Source organism: Pan troglodytes, chromosome 10 (assembly GCF_028858775.2).
Source record: "Pan troglodytes isolate AG18354 chromosome 10, NHGRI_mPanTro3-v2.0_pri, whole genome shotgun sequence".
Classification (NCBI taxonomy): domain Eukaryota; kingdom Metazoa; phylum Chordata; class Mammalia; order Primates; family Hominidae; genus Pan; species Pan troglodytes.
This window is the reverse complement of record NC_072408.2, coordinates 30,274,466-30,287,834: the sequence shown is the minus strand read 5'-3', so window position 1 is coordinate 30,287,834 and position 13,369 is coordinate 30,274,466.

Here is a 13,369-nt window from a genome sequence, read left to right as displayed (position 1 = left end):
CCAGAAGCTAATTGGGTCTGTGAAGACCACAGAGTACAGGTGTTCCATGTTCTATGCAGCTCACATTCCTACATAAACATGCTGTTACTTTCTTGAGCGTCACAAGCTCCTGGGTGGTCTTAGGGCTGCCTTCAAAGGAAAACAAGTAAGACTTTCCTCTCATTGCTGATCACTTGAAGACCTCGTTCGCATACAACATTCTGGAATCTCTATTTACTGAGTCATGAGTTCTCACCTGAAAGGAAACTTAAATGGCTAACTCTGGCTAATTCCAAACCTCATTGAATAGCCAAAGAGTTGTAGGAAAGGTAGAAGTGAGAGAAACAGGTAACTTCTGTGCTAAGTTCAATGCCTTTCTCTAAGCTCTTGATCGTAACTATTACTTAGCAAGGTGAAAGCATTGACATTTTCCTCAGGAAATATAGAAGCAAGTCATTTCCTTAAAAGTTAGGTGTTTTTTTGTTTGTTTGTTTGTTTGTTTGTTTGTTTTGTCCCAGGTTGCAGATTTTTCCAAATGGTGATGAGTTGGCTAAGTTTTATAACAGAGCAGTCATTATTCTCTCTGTATAGAATGTCAGTGTTTCTTGTGTGCCAGGCACTGTGCTAGGTACTTTGCAGGACTTACGTGATGTGGCCCTCCTAACAATCCTGAGAAATAAATATTATTATCTCCATTTTATATATGGGTACTCTAGGCTCAAGAAAATTAAGAAACATATCCAGTGTTTCAGAATCACTAAATTGCAGAAACAATCCAAATCCAGATGGTTCTGATGCGACAGCTCATGGGCTTTGTAATAGGCCGTGCTGTCCCTCATTTCAACATCAGCTTCCCCATGTGATCTTCCATGTGGAGCTGAGCACTGCCTTTACTTCCAGATCCAGTGTTCATAGATCACCTCTATTATCTGCATATGATTGGGTGTCATCCACTTAGGACAAAGTTATAACATTCTTTTCTTATCAACCAGAGTGTATTTAATTTTGTTTTAAAATAACATCACGCTTAAGAATATCCAGAATATGCATGTAAATGATTGCTTGGATGTGTTAGCTTCTCTCTCTCTCTCTTTTTTTTTTTTTTGTCTTGAGACAGAGTCTCACTCTCACCCAGGCTGGAGTGCAGTGGCGCGATCTCGGCTCACTGAAACCTGTGCCTCCCGGTTTCAATGATTCTCATGCCTCAGCCTCCTGAGTAGCATGCACCACCATGCTCAGCTAATTTTTGTATTTTTAGTAGATATGGGGTTTCACCATGTTGGCCAGGCTGGTCTCGAGTTCCTGACCTCAAGTGATCCACCCGCCTTGGCCTCCCAAAGTGCAGGAATGACAGGCATGAGCCAACATGCCTGGCAGCTTCTCTATTTTATCTTTGGGTTGGCTAGAGGGGTGGAGTAGAGGAAGGTGAACTTTACTTAATAAGGCCCAACAAAAGTATTTAGTAAGAAGCTCAATTTATTTAAAAAATCTGAGTCCTTTGGACTGAAAAGCCAGGGACAGCTTTTGCTGAAATTCATCATGAGTATTTTATTTGCATTATTTAGGCTATTTTTTCCACCCATCTTGATGCTCCATGCTTGACAGCAAATTCTTTAGACCAGAGGTTGGCTGAATTTTGCCCACTGTCTTTGTAAATAGAGTTTTAATGGAACACAGGCACGCTCACTTGTTTACATGTTGTTTGTGGTTGTTTTTATACTACAAAGGCAGACAGAAGTAGTTGCAACTAAGACTGTATGGTCTACACAGTCTAAAATATTTACTTTCTGACCCTTTACAGAAACAGCTTGCCAACCCTTGCTTTAGGCAGACCAAAGATGTATGGATGCTGCAGTTCAGCTATGAATCTCTGTGTCTAGACTTGAATGAGGAGGAATTTGGACTTGGATGGCAGGACTAGAACATCTTTAAAGGCTCTTCCAACTCTGCATTTCAAGGATTTAAAAATTCAGCATTATATATGTTTTTTTCTCATATATAAAGTATATGAGGTAGGACCCGGATAGCAGATGTGGACTTGTAACAAATCTTGGAGTGCAGTAGGTATGTGAAAAACAGACATATCTGTTTTGTTAATTCTTAGTATGCTGACGCTCAAATATAGCAAACTATGAATCCAGTGCATTAGTTAAATTTTGAATAGTCTCTAAAGGCAGCTAAGGCTGAATACGTGGAAGTGGGCCATGTCTGGTTATACTGACATCAACGAGTATTTGAAAGGAATCGAAATACATAATTGTACCATTTTGCTTGTCGGTATTTGTAAAATATTTTTTGTGTCTTCTATGAAAACTCCCTCCAGTCATGAATGTTTTATTAATTTATTTGTTGCCCATCAACCTTATGCACACTGCTATATGAAACAATAGAGGAAATGTGGTCACTACCCTGGAGAACTGTGCTGCTCAGTTCTTGGACTCTCTTCCCATGCCTCAGGACCTGTTGTAATGTTTTGGTTATTTTTTAAAGTATTTCCTAGTAATTAAGGTGCATGTCTGAAAAATTATGTATAATGTCAGAGGCCCAAAACCTTGGGATCTGACACCGGCTGGATTTCTTTTTGCATCCTTGGGAACTTTGGCTGCATTTAAATTAGAAAACTCATCTTTTGAAACGACAGGCTTTTTTTTTCTTTTTTTTTTTTTTTAAGCCTCCTGTATTCTCTGTAGATCTTATTTGGCTGACTGGTTAGTCACCTGGTCTTTTAACTTGGGCCAAGCTTTCTCTGAATACCAGAAGGATTTCAAAAGTAGATGTTTAAAGACATCTGATCCCTGATGTATTGCTTAAAATCATCATCTACACATGTATATACATAAATATATTTTTAAAAATATTAACTTGGTATTTTTTAAGTATTTTCTATGTTAGGAAATATACTACATTCAGATTTTTTTCCTGTTGAATTTAAAATCAAAACAGACATATGTGAGTCAAACAACAAAAACTGTAAAAATACCTGTATGGTTTAAAATGATTTGCCTGGGGAGAAGAATATCTTATGATTTGAAAATGGGAAAGAAGTTTTATCTTGGAAGGAAAAAAAGACATCATGCTCGAGGAAAAAGGATGAGTTTCATGCGTAGACATTGGGAATGGATTATGGGCATGACCCAGCAGGAGGTCGGAGCTGTCGGCACATCACATTGTGTGGCACCATTGTGAACTTGTTGATAGAATGTTTTGTAATTGTTCTCAAGTCAGCCAGTATATGAATATTTTGTCTTCTGAGTCAGCAAAGAGAAGAATTTTCATCACCTATTTCATTAGTATTTCCTTTCTTTTCTTCACCTGTAAGTGTCTAACAAAATATTTTATCTTAGGTACCTAATAAGTATTTATTGATGAATAACTTCACTGTTTAAATCAGCTCGTTGGCATGTCTACTGATTAAAAAAAAAGGGGAGCTGGGCGTGGTGGCTCACGCCTGTAATCCCAGCACTTTGGGAGGCCGAGGCAGGCAGATCACGAGGTCAGGAGATCGAGACCATCCTGGCTAACACGGTGAAACCTCGTCTCTACTAAAAATACAAAAAAATTAGCCGAGCACGGTGGCGGGCGCCTGTAGTCCCAGCTACTTGGGAGGCTAAGCAGGAGAATGGCATGAACCCGGGAGGCGGAGCTTGCAGTGAGCAGAGATTGGCCACTGCACTTCAGCCTGGGGACACAGCAAGACTCCGTCTCAAAAAAAAAAAAAAAAGAATGAACTTAAAAATTCTGGAGAGAAAAACTGCATACATTCCAGAATTGCTTAAAAGACAACCTTTAAAATGGTTCTAGATGAATTCATCAAAGTTGATTTCAGGTGATAGCAATTTGTCAATAGATGAATTGGCCCTATGACTCATTTGCCCATTTAATGATTCATAATTTTGTTCTGACAAGTAATAAAGTAACAGGAATGCGTGTTTCAGTAAGGCTGCTCAATATATAGCTTACTTTGGAGGAAGACAATTTCTTGGGTTTAAAAAAATTCAGATATCAGGCATATCATCCATCTCAATGAATTTTTTAAATAGTATAGTGAATTTTAAATAGTTTAGTGAAGTGAAACCAATCTCTTGCTTTTCCTGCCTCCTACAATTTACAGATTTTCTTTCTTGACAGGGAGAGAAAAGAGTTGCATTACAAGTATGGACTAGGAATATTTTTATACATGGATAAGGAGAGGCTTGTATGCCTGTGACTGTGAGTCATGAACTGATATAAATGGGAGTGTGAAGATACTCAATGGTTTTAAGCTTGGAATTTTTCAAGTGGTTGTGCCAAGAACTACAAAGCAACAAGTTCTTGGTGAATCAATAATGTTGAAAATTGTTTTGTTGGCAAATTGGTTTTTTAATGAATCTGTAGTCAATCACTTACTACTTGACTAATTTTCTTCACACTGGTCTATCTCTTATGAAATAATCTTCCTTCTCCATTAGACACCCACTTATCCGGAGGCCAAAACCAGCCTTATCTGGAAGCAGGTATATGAAGCTGCTGCCATATTTCCCAGCCCCCATAGCTTTATAATGATAAATTGTTTTATTCCATGTAAAGAAAAACAATCTTTTAAGGTGTCTTTTTTGAGAATTAGTTATTGAACATTTCAATGTGATAACATTAAAAACAAGATTTCATTTTAACCACTGAAATGGCTTAGCCATAACTCCTAACAGAGGTATGGCCTAGAATGTAAAAGAAAGAACTTGGCTGTGTATAAAAGAAAGGGAGAGAGAAGAAGAGTAAGTGTAGAAAAATGAGTGAAAATACCATAGGCTGTAAGAAATAGAAGAAAGATGTCTGAAGACACAAAATGGCATAGGGCTATTGGAGTCTGGTAGGTGCTTATGTACATGGGTGTGTATCCTGGTATGAGACAAAGAAGGTTAAGTGTATGTGCATCTTAAAGATAGAAGGTCCACTCTCCCAAAATATTCAACCTTTTCAAAATATTCAGCATCATATAGTGGCTAATAGATATAAGTAATTTCCAGGCTTGCTCTGTTGATATCACCCTATCCCTATGTCTTAGCAATTGGAATGGGGATTCAAGGACTGGAAAGCAGGGTATTGGGTCTGACATTCTAATGGCATTGGACAAACTCCTCTCCACTTGTGTTTTCAGTGGTGACAGCCAGAGATTAATGGCAAGAGGGTACTAGAATTGACTGTGTGAATAATGAAAGGTACTAGGGGTCACTGCCAAAATACTGATCTACATTCTTTTCTGTTATCAGGACACTGGCATCCATGGAAAAAAAAAATAGTCTTTGTAGAAAAAAACTCTAGTATTATTCTACCAAGTTTCTCTTTGCAACTTGTGCAATGTGCCCAGAGTTTTAAATTGGTCTTTCTATTCTTCAAATAAGAAACTGTTCTTATTTAAAGAACAGTTCTTAGTGTTCTTATTTCAAGTATCAGTGCAGAGCCCAGATTTCTCTCCAACCTGTTTTCCCAACACAAAGAAACTAAACTTGAGGTCCTTGGAAATTCTGCTTGGTATGAGTCTTTGTCTTTCCATTTTATTTTTCTTTTTCCTCCTCTTGTTTTCACTAGATTGAACTCCATGCCTTTCTTCTTTGAAAAAACAGAGCTGCATCAGGCATGGAGATCAGGAAAAGGTTTTTTCACCTCCATGATTTTGGTAGCAATACAGACATCTGGCAGCAAGAAGTATAAAAATCTTCTTTACCTTTTTTACTTTTTTTAAGGAAGCCATTATTTCAGGTAGAGGATATCAACTAACATATTCTTTCAGGCATTGAGCTCTTTCTTTCAAGACCTCCATTGCTGATCAAACTAAATATTTAAAAGGACATTCCTGTAAACAAAAGTATGGTCTGCATTCACAAACCATTTTCAACAAGATCTCTTTCCAGTCAAGACTCTGACCATCTGCTTGCCATCTTATATTTTTTAATATTATTCTGTCAAATACATGCTCTGTCAATGCAGGTAAAGGAATACTTGAAAAATCTGAACATACACAAAACAGTGGGTCCAGATGACATGAATCCAAAAGTCTGGAGGGAATTAGCTAATGCAGACTTGCAAATAAGTGCCCCAAACAGAGCAGCTTCACTATATTTTATCAAACTGCCCTTCTTTCAGGAAGTACACAGATAGTAAAATAAATACAATCAACATTCCCTTTGACTCTCCTGGCAGCAACTGTTACCTTGGACAAGTTACCATTTACAAGGCTGCACGTATGAACTTACTCTAAAAGCAAAGCAAAAAAAAAAAAAAAAAAAAAAAAAAATAGCATATCACCAAGAAAGAGCAAACAAACAAACAAACAAAAAGAATTAGTATTTTCTAAAGATTATAGAGATAGTCTGTAATTTGTTATCGACTAAGAGTACCTTTGAGATCTGAAAAAGGGTAACCAGGCCAGATGCAGTGGCTCACACCTGTACTCCCAGCACTTTGGGAGGCCATGGTGGGCAGACAACTTGAGGTCAGAAGTTTGAGACCAGCCTGGCCAACAGGGTGAAACCCCGTCTCTACCAAAAATACAACAATTAGCTGGGTGTGTTGGTGGACACCTGTAATACCAGCTACCTGGGAGGCTGAGGCAGGAGAATCGTTGAACCCGGGAGGCAGAGGTTGCGGTGAGCTGAGATCGCACCACTGCGCTCAAGCCCGGGTGACAGAGCGAGACTTTGTCTAAAAATAAATAAATAAATGGATAACCAAATAGGAGATGTGGCTGAGAGGTTCAAGGCGGACAATTCAGGACTGTGAGCCAGAATGACCCTGAGTCTGGTCTTGTTTGTCATCTGCCTATGGAACCACAGCCATGGACCTTGCATGGGCAAAAGCTGGGCTAAGCAAGAGAGTATGACAGAAGTAATGCTATACCAACTCCAGGCCTATTCTTCAGAGGACCAGTAACTTCCACCCTGGCCACTTGAAAGCCATCCACCATGTAACAAGTTGAACTACCCTAAGACTCCCATGTTGTGTGGAAGCCCAAGCTAGTCATCTGGAGAGAGTGAAGTGGGTGGTGGTGGGGGTGGGGAGGAGAGCTAGGGGGAGAGTAGGGAGAAAGCTCTTCTAGCCACCCTGGCATCCTAGTATGGATTCCAGACAAGTAAATAAAGAAGCCATCTTGGACATTCCAGCCCCAGAAGATGCCATATGAAGGGGAACAAAAGAACCCAGACAATATCCAGAACAGAGAGCCCAGCTATATGGCCCCAGTTGATCTGGCCCTGTTATTTCCAACCGTCCAAATCACCTCAACTGAAGCCTCAGGTATTGTGAAGCAGAAACCAGCCGTCTGTACTACGTCCTCCTTGAACTCCTGATTCATAGAACCATGAGCTTAACAAAATGGTTTTAAGGGGGTGAGGGGGGCAAGGGTTTACGCAGCAAAAGGTAGAACTAACAACTTTTCTTTTACTTCAGGAAACTTTATTCCTTTTATTCCTTGTGTTTCTCTACTTTGTTGTTCCTATTTTCCTTTTTCTTCCTCTATTTATTGCTATTTTTCTCTACTCATCATGCTAAGATAATTAAGCATAATTTAAAATTTGTTTTGTTTGCAAATGAGATGAGTTTTGGTATGCTCCCCTGCCCACCCCACTACTTGTATACTATCTTATTTCATTATTTATTTAAAGACAGCTTCCCGCTCTGTTGCTTGGGCTGGAGTACAGTGAGTGGTGTGATCATAGCTCACTGAAGCCTCATCATTCATTATTTTAAAATGAAGTGAGTTGTACTTAAAATTTCCTCTCAGAAAACTAGATTAATCGATTCTTATTTTCATGTAGGCACCAATGACCTAAACCTTTAAAAATCTATGTAAATATGAAAAACTGGAAAGAAATAGAATGTCCAACGAAATAACTAAATACAATGCAACTGATTAAAAAATGCTGCACTGACTATATCTGGAGCAGCCATTGCTATCTCTTTGCCTCACCTCTGAACACTCTCACCTGCTAACCCTGATCCAGTTATAAAAGCTCTGGTACTGTTCCTCTAGCGTACCAGGCATGCTCCCTTTGCCTCTGCTGTTTCCCCTGCCTGGAAAATTTCAAGAAATGCACACAACGTGCCCTCTTTCTTCTTTGGGGTTCTGCTTATCAATGTAGCCTTCCTTGACCATTGCACATACGACATGAGACTCCTCCCATTCCTAACATGCTCTATCTCGCTTGCCCTGCTTAATTTTTCTCCTTAACGCCTCTCACCATCTGCTGTATCATGTATTCACTTATTTATTTATTCATTGTCTTCTCCCACTAGAATATCAGCTCCATGAGAGCTGAGACTGTGTGGTCTTGTTCGGGGTCTGTCCCTGGCATCTCTAGTACTGTATGGCATATGGTAAATATGAGTCAAGGAAGCATGCTGTGCAGCTGAGATGCAATGGATTTTAACTTCTGTCAAAGCCACTAACAATACGTCATTAAGAGAAAAGAACAGGTTACAGAATAGTATGGAGAGTTTATACATATGCTTTGAAAAAAGTATAATAGTCTTGACTGGATGCATAACTAGAAATGAGAAAGGTCCTCATTTTGTCAGCTGGGTGTAAAATTGGAGGAAGCGTTGGTGCTCCCACCTGTGTGGCAGAACAGCACAGGGTTACTGAGAGAATGGAACAGGTTGTGGGTGACGCAGGAATGGGAAGGGGAGGCAGAACACAGGCTGAGCCAGAAGCAGAGGCAGCACTAACTCTCCTACCCAGTGGTCATTTCCTCCTTGCCCTTACCAACAAAATCCTGATGTCATTGAGAGGAGCGAGGGGCCCAGCCAAAAATACTCGCTTTCCTGAACTCCTTGCAGCTAGGAGACCATGCGAAAAGTGCTGGCTTATGAGAATTAAAGCAAAAGTTTCAAAAAAAGCTTTAACTTTTCTGATAAAGGCACTACCCTTTCCTCAGAAAGTTCCTTTGAAACTTTTTGTTCCATTCTTTTAGTAACCCGTGTGCTGTTCCGTCACCCAGGTTAAAGCACCAAGGCTTCCTCCAATTTTACACCCAGCTGACAAAATGAGAACCTTCTCTTTTCTAGTTATGCACCCAGTTGAAACTATTACACTTTTTTCAGAGCATATGTATCAACTCTCCATGCCATTCTGTGATCTGTTCTTCTCTCTCAATTACTGAGGGGGGCACTGCTTCTCTCCTTCCTGCCACAGAAAGATATGAGGCCTGGAGCTGCAGTAGCCATCTTGTGACAAAGAGGCACCAGCTGTGAGGCAGAGGCTTTCATGATAAGAATGGTGAAATGGAGCACCAGGCATGGTGGCTCACACCTGTAATCCCAGCACTTTGGGAGGCCAAGGTGGGCGAATCACGAGGTCAGGAGTTTGAGACAAGCCTGGCCAACATGGTGAAACCCTTACTAAAAATACAGAAAATTAGCTGGGCGTGGCGGGCGCCTGTACTCCCAGCTACTGGGGAGGCTGAGGCAGGAAAATCGCTTGAACCTGGGAGGCAGAGGTTGCAGTGAATCGAGATCGCACCACTGCACTTCCCCCGGAGACAGAGTGAGGCTCTGTCTCGAAAGAAAAAAAAAAAAAGAAAGAGCCTGCATCCTATGGCTGGGCACAGTGGCTCATGCCTGTAATCCCAGTACTTTGGGAGGCTGAGGCAGGCAGATCACCTAAGGTCAGGAGTTTGAGACTAGCCTGGCCAACAGGGTGAAACCCCGTCTCTTCAAAAATACAAAAAAAAAAAAAATTAACTGGGCATTATGGTGGGAGCCTGTAATCCCAGCTACTTGGGAGGCTGAGGCAGAAGAATTGCTTGAACCCAGGAGGTGGAGGTTGCAGTGAGCTGAAATCACACCATTGCACTCCAGCCTGGGCAACGGAGCAAGACGAAGGAAGGAAGGAAGGGAGGGAGGGAGGGAGGGAGGGATGGAGGGTCGGACCTGAAGGCATCGTGGAGCTGCTGCACCATCTTCATATTATTTCCTGTAGACTTATCGTAGCAGCCAAACATGATCCTAATAGATACTTTTGGATTTTTCTCCTTCTTCTGTCAACTTACCATTTTTCGACAATGGCATATGTTATTTATATAGCTAAAACAATCGTGTGTGTGTGTGCACACGTACACATGTATTTGAGGATGGTTGTGAAAAAAACATTTGGTTAGTCTGAAGCTAAGGCAGGAATTTTTTCTTCCCTTGCCTACTTACCCCAGAGGAGAGAACTAGATCCCGAATTGTTGGACCAGCCACCCTCTCTTATGACACTTTGTTTTGTCCAAATACTAGACCCTTTGTGATCTCAAATCCCTTTGTAATGAACTGCCCTGGTGAACTGGCCCCTGTGTGAGCCAAACAGATTTGAGTTTTGTAGCTAATAACCTAGGATAGAAATGAATTGAATTGTCTCCTTCTACTTGGACTTCTGATGGCAAATAGCAGATTAAAATGAATTTGAAGAGAAAAGAACATATCTCCTTAGGCTTGGAGCAAAACTTCGTTAATCTGAAACTCTCTGCTCCCATTTTTGCCTAAGCTGAGCCTAATTTCTGCTTGCCTGTCTTAGGGGAGATCCTTCATGCAGAATCAACCTCTCCAAAAGAGAAGAGTGCAGATGATGCAGCTTGTATACCTCTCAGCTCCTCCTACTGCAATGTCTTTTCTCCGCATCACAGCCCAGTAGTGAATCCAAATTTTTCCTGCCTGTGGCACCTAATCCACTATATCTCCCAAACCCTGCTTCTTCCTCCTATTCACATTATTGAAATTTGAGGCAGCCCAGTTAATAACACACTGTTTTCTCCCACTTAAATTCTGGACCAAGTAAGAAATAAGACAAAAGAGTAAGGCAGAGAGGAATACAAAATATATTTGTACTGATGATGCTGATGTTGGCCAATGTTTCCCCTATCAGCAAGTTGGCTTGCAGAATGAGACAGACTGACCAACTCAGTCAGAGGCTGCATTTGGCAACCGTAAATTCTCCCCGGAGAAGAGGTCTGTCCCTGCAAAACTTGTAACATGAAAAAGTAAGGCAATATGCTGTCTTCTCATAAATCAGCAGCTCCCAAAAATAAAATGAAGAGGAAGGGCTGGTCAATGCACGCCCAGTTTCTTTCCAAACCCATCAGTCAGACCAAGTCATTATTTTTCCTGGCTGAGGCCCCTGCTTAGTTCACTCCTTGCCTTCCCCACTCCATCCAGGCCAAAGCTTGCCTGCCCTCCCCTTGCTTCACCCCCAGACAACAACCCCCACATGTCCAGTTCCCGCTCCCTGCATGAAGCCACCCCAGTGCAGGGTGGCAGATGCTCCAACTCTCCTTTCTACTCTTCCATAGACAAAGGTTTAATCTATCTGTCCCAATTACCTGTATGCCCTTTGTATCACTTGGGTCTCAGTCTGAAGCTCTTACTCTAGAGAAATACTCTCTTGACAGGGAACATGTGAAAAGACATATAGAGTCCCCCCACTCAGCTCTGACTTCTAGAATTATGGAGAAGAAAGTAGTCTTTTTCTATAGTGTTAGAAAGAGAAAGTCTACTTTCAGCTTCAGGAAAAGGGCACAGGCTTTGGCACGAAACATACTTTAGTTCCCAATCTGGTTCTGCTATCTTCTTGCTCTCACATCTAGTACACTTGGTTTAACTTAAGATTTGGTATCTTTGAGAATGGAGTGTATTCATATCATGGCTACCATGCAGAACATCTTTTATAAGTATTCCTGGGACAATGCCCAAAACACAGGAGATAATCAAGAAATATTGGTTTCCATCTCCCATATCCAACCTAATGGTAGAAAAGTTTCACTTCTCAAGTTTTATATTCTCATTTTCTAGTCTTCAGGTCAGCCTTGTCTTTGGATTAGTCTATCTTCTCCCATCTTAGGATGATACATCTAAGTTTTAAAAATATATTTCTTATTTCTTTCCAGATTCTCTGCTGAAGCCAAGCATGATCCAAAGGCAAAAACTTTCTCATAGTCCACAGTCAATATGGCTGCTACAGGATACAATGAAAACTCTTAGGGACAGTGATTGTTATTCCAAGACCCATCTGCTGACGCTGATGTGAAGAGGCATTTCGTATACCTAACCTGACAAACATTGAACATCGTAATTTAGCCTAGCCTATTTTAAACATGCTCAGAATACTTACATTAGCCTACAATTCGGTAAAAATCCTCTAACATAGAGCCTATTTTATGATAAAGTGTTAAATATCTCATGTAATTTATGGAATATTGTACTGAAAGTGAAAAACAGAATGGTTGCATGGGTACCATCATAAAGTAGAAAAATCATACTTCAAACCATCTGCAACCATCTGTAGTCTCGAGCACTCATCATAGGACTGTTTGTACTCTATGACACTCATCCCAAGCTAGTATGATCACTTGTTTGTGAATGGACTTTTCAAAAGTATCTCCATAACTTATTCTTTGAATGCCCAGCACCCAACCTAGGCTCAGGGACACTGGGCTTTAAGTAATGTTTACCAATGAATGAATGAATGACCAAAGGCCAAATAATTGATTCAAAAGACTCTTTATATAAAAGCACCATGGAAAAGTGTTGTTACCATGATTGTTTTCTATAAGTCAATTTTATGTAAAATAATAATTTCCTCCAATATAACACAGGGAGGATTCCCTTTAGACAATAGCCATGCATGTCATAGATTTTTCTTTCTTGCCAGACTCCAAAGACATCTAGTCACTTCTATTGGCACTGATTGGTCTATTAAGGATGTCTCAAGTGGATGGGTGTCCTTAAAATAGTGTTTTCCTCTCAGCTAGTTGGGAGGCTGAGGTGGGAGGATCACTTGAGCCCAGGGAGATTGAGGCTGCAGTGAACCATGATCGTGCCACTGCACTCCAGCCTGGGTGACAGAATGAGATCTTCTCTCAAATAAATAAATAAATAGTGTTTTCTCATTGGTTTACATCATAATTTCAGAGATATTTTGATTTTATTCTAATAAAATGACTTTAGTTTCAATGTTTGCCTATCTCCTGAGAAGTTACCATTCAGAATCTTTTCGTAATGTAAATTCTCCTAATTTATATGTTGTCAAGTTTGGGTTGTAGTATACTGTATTTGGCTCTCTTAAAGCAGGGCACACCTGAATTAGCTTTTGAGATAAAAGGAAGGCAAAGAAAATTGATTGTGAGCAAAACATCTGATATAGTTTTAGTTGCAAAGTTCAAATTTTCTGAATGGGATCAAGATGGCATAGTTTGAAATGTGGCTGAAATGTCTACATACCTGAAAGCAATGGTGATGAAGTTCTTATACCATATTTCCTGGTGTGTTTCTCTTTAGGTATTTCCACATATGTACACATATATTGGGGAAAGCAAATGAACTTCTCTTTTTCTTCCCTAGAATCATTTCCATCCCATACTTGTTATACGAAAATGGCCACTCG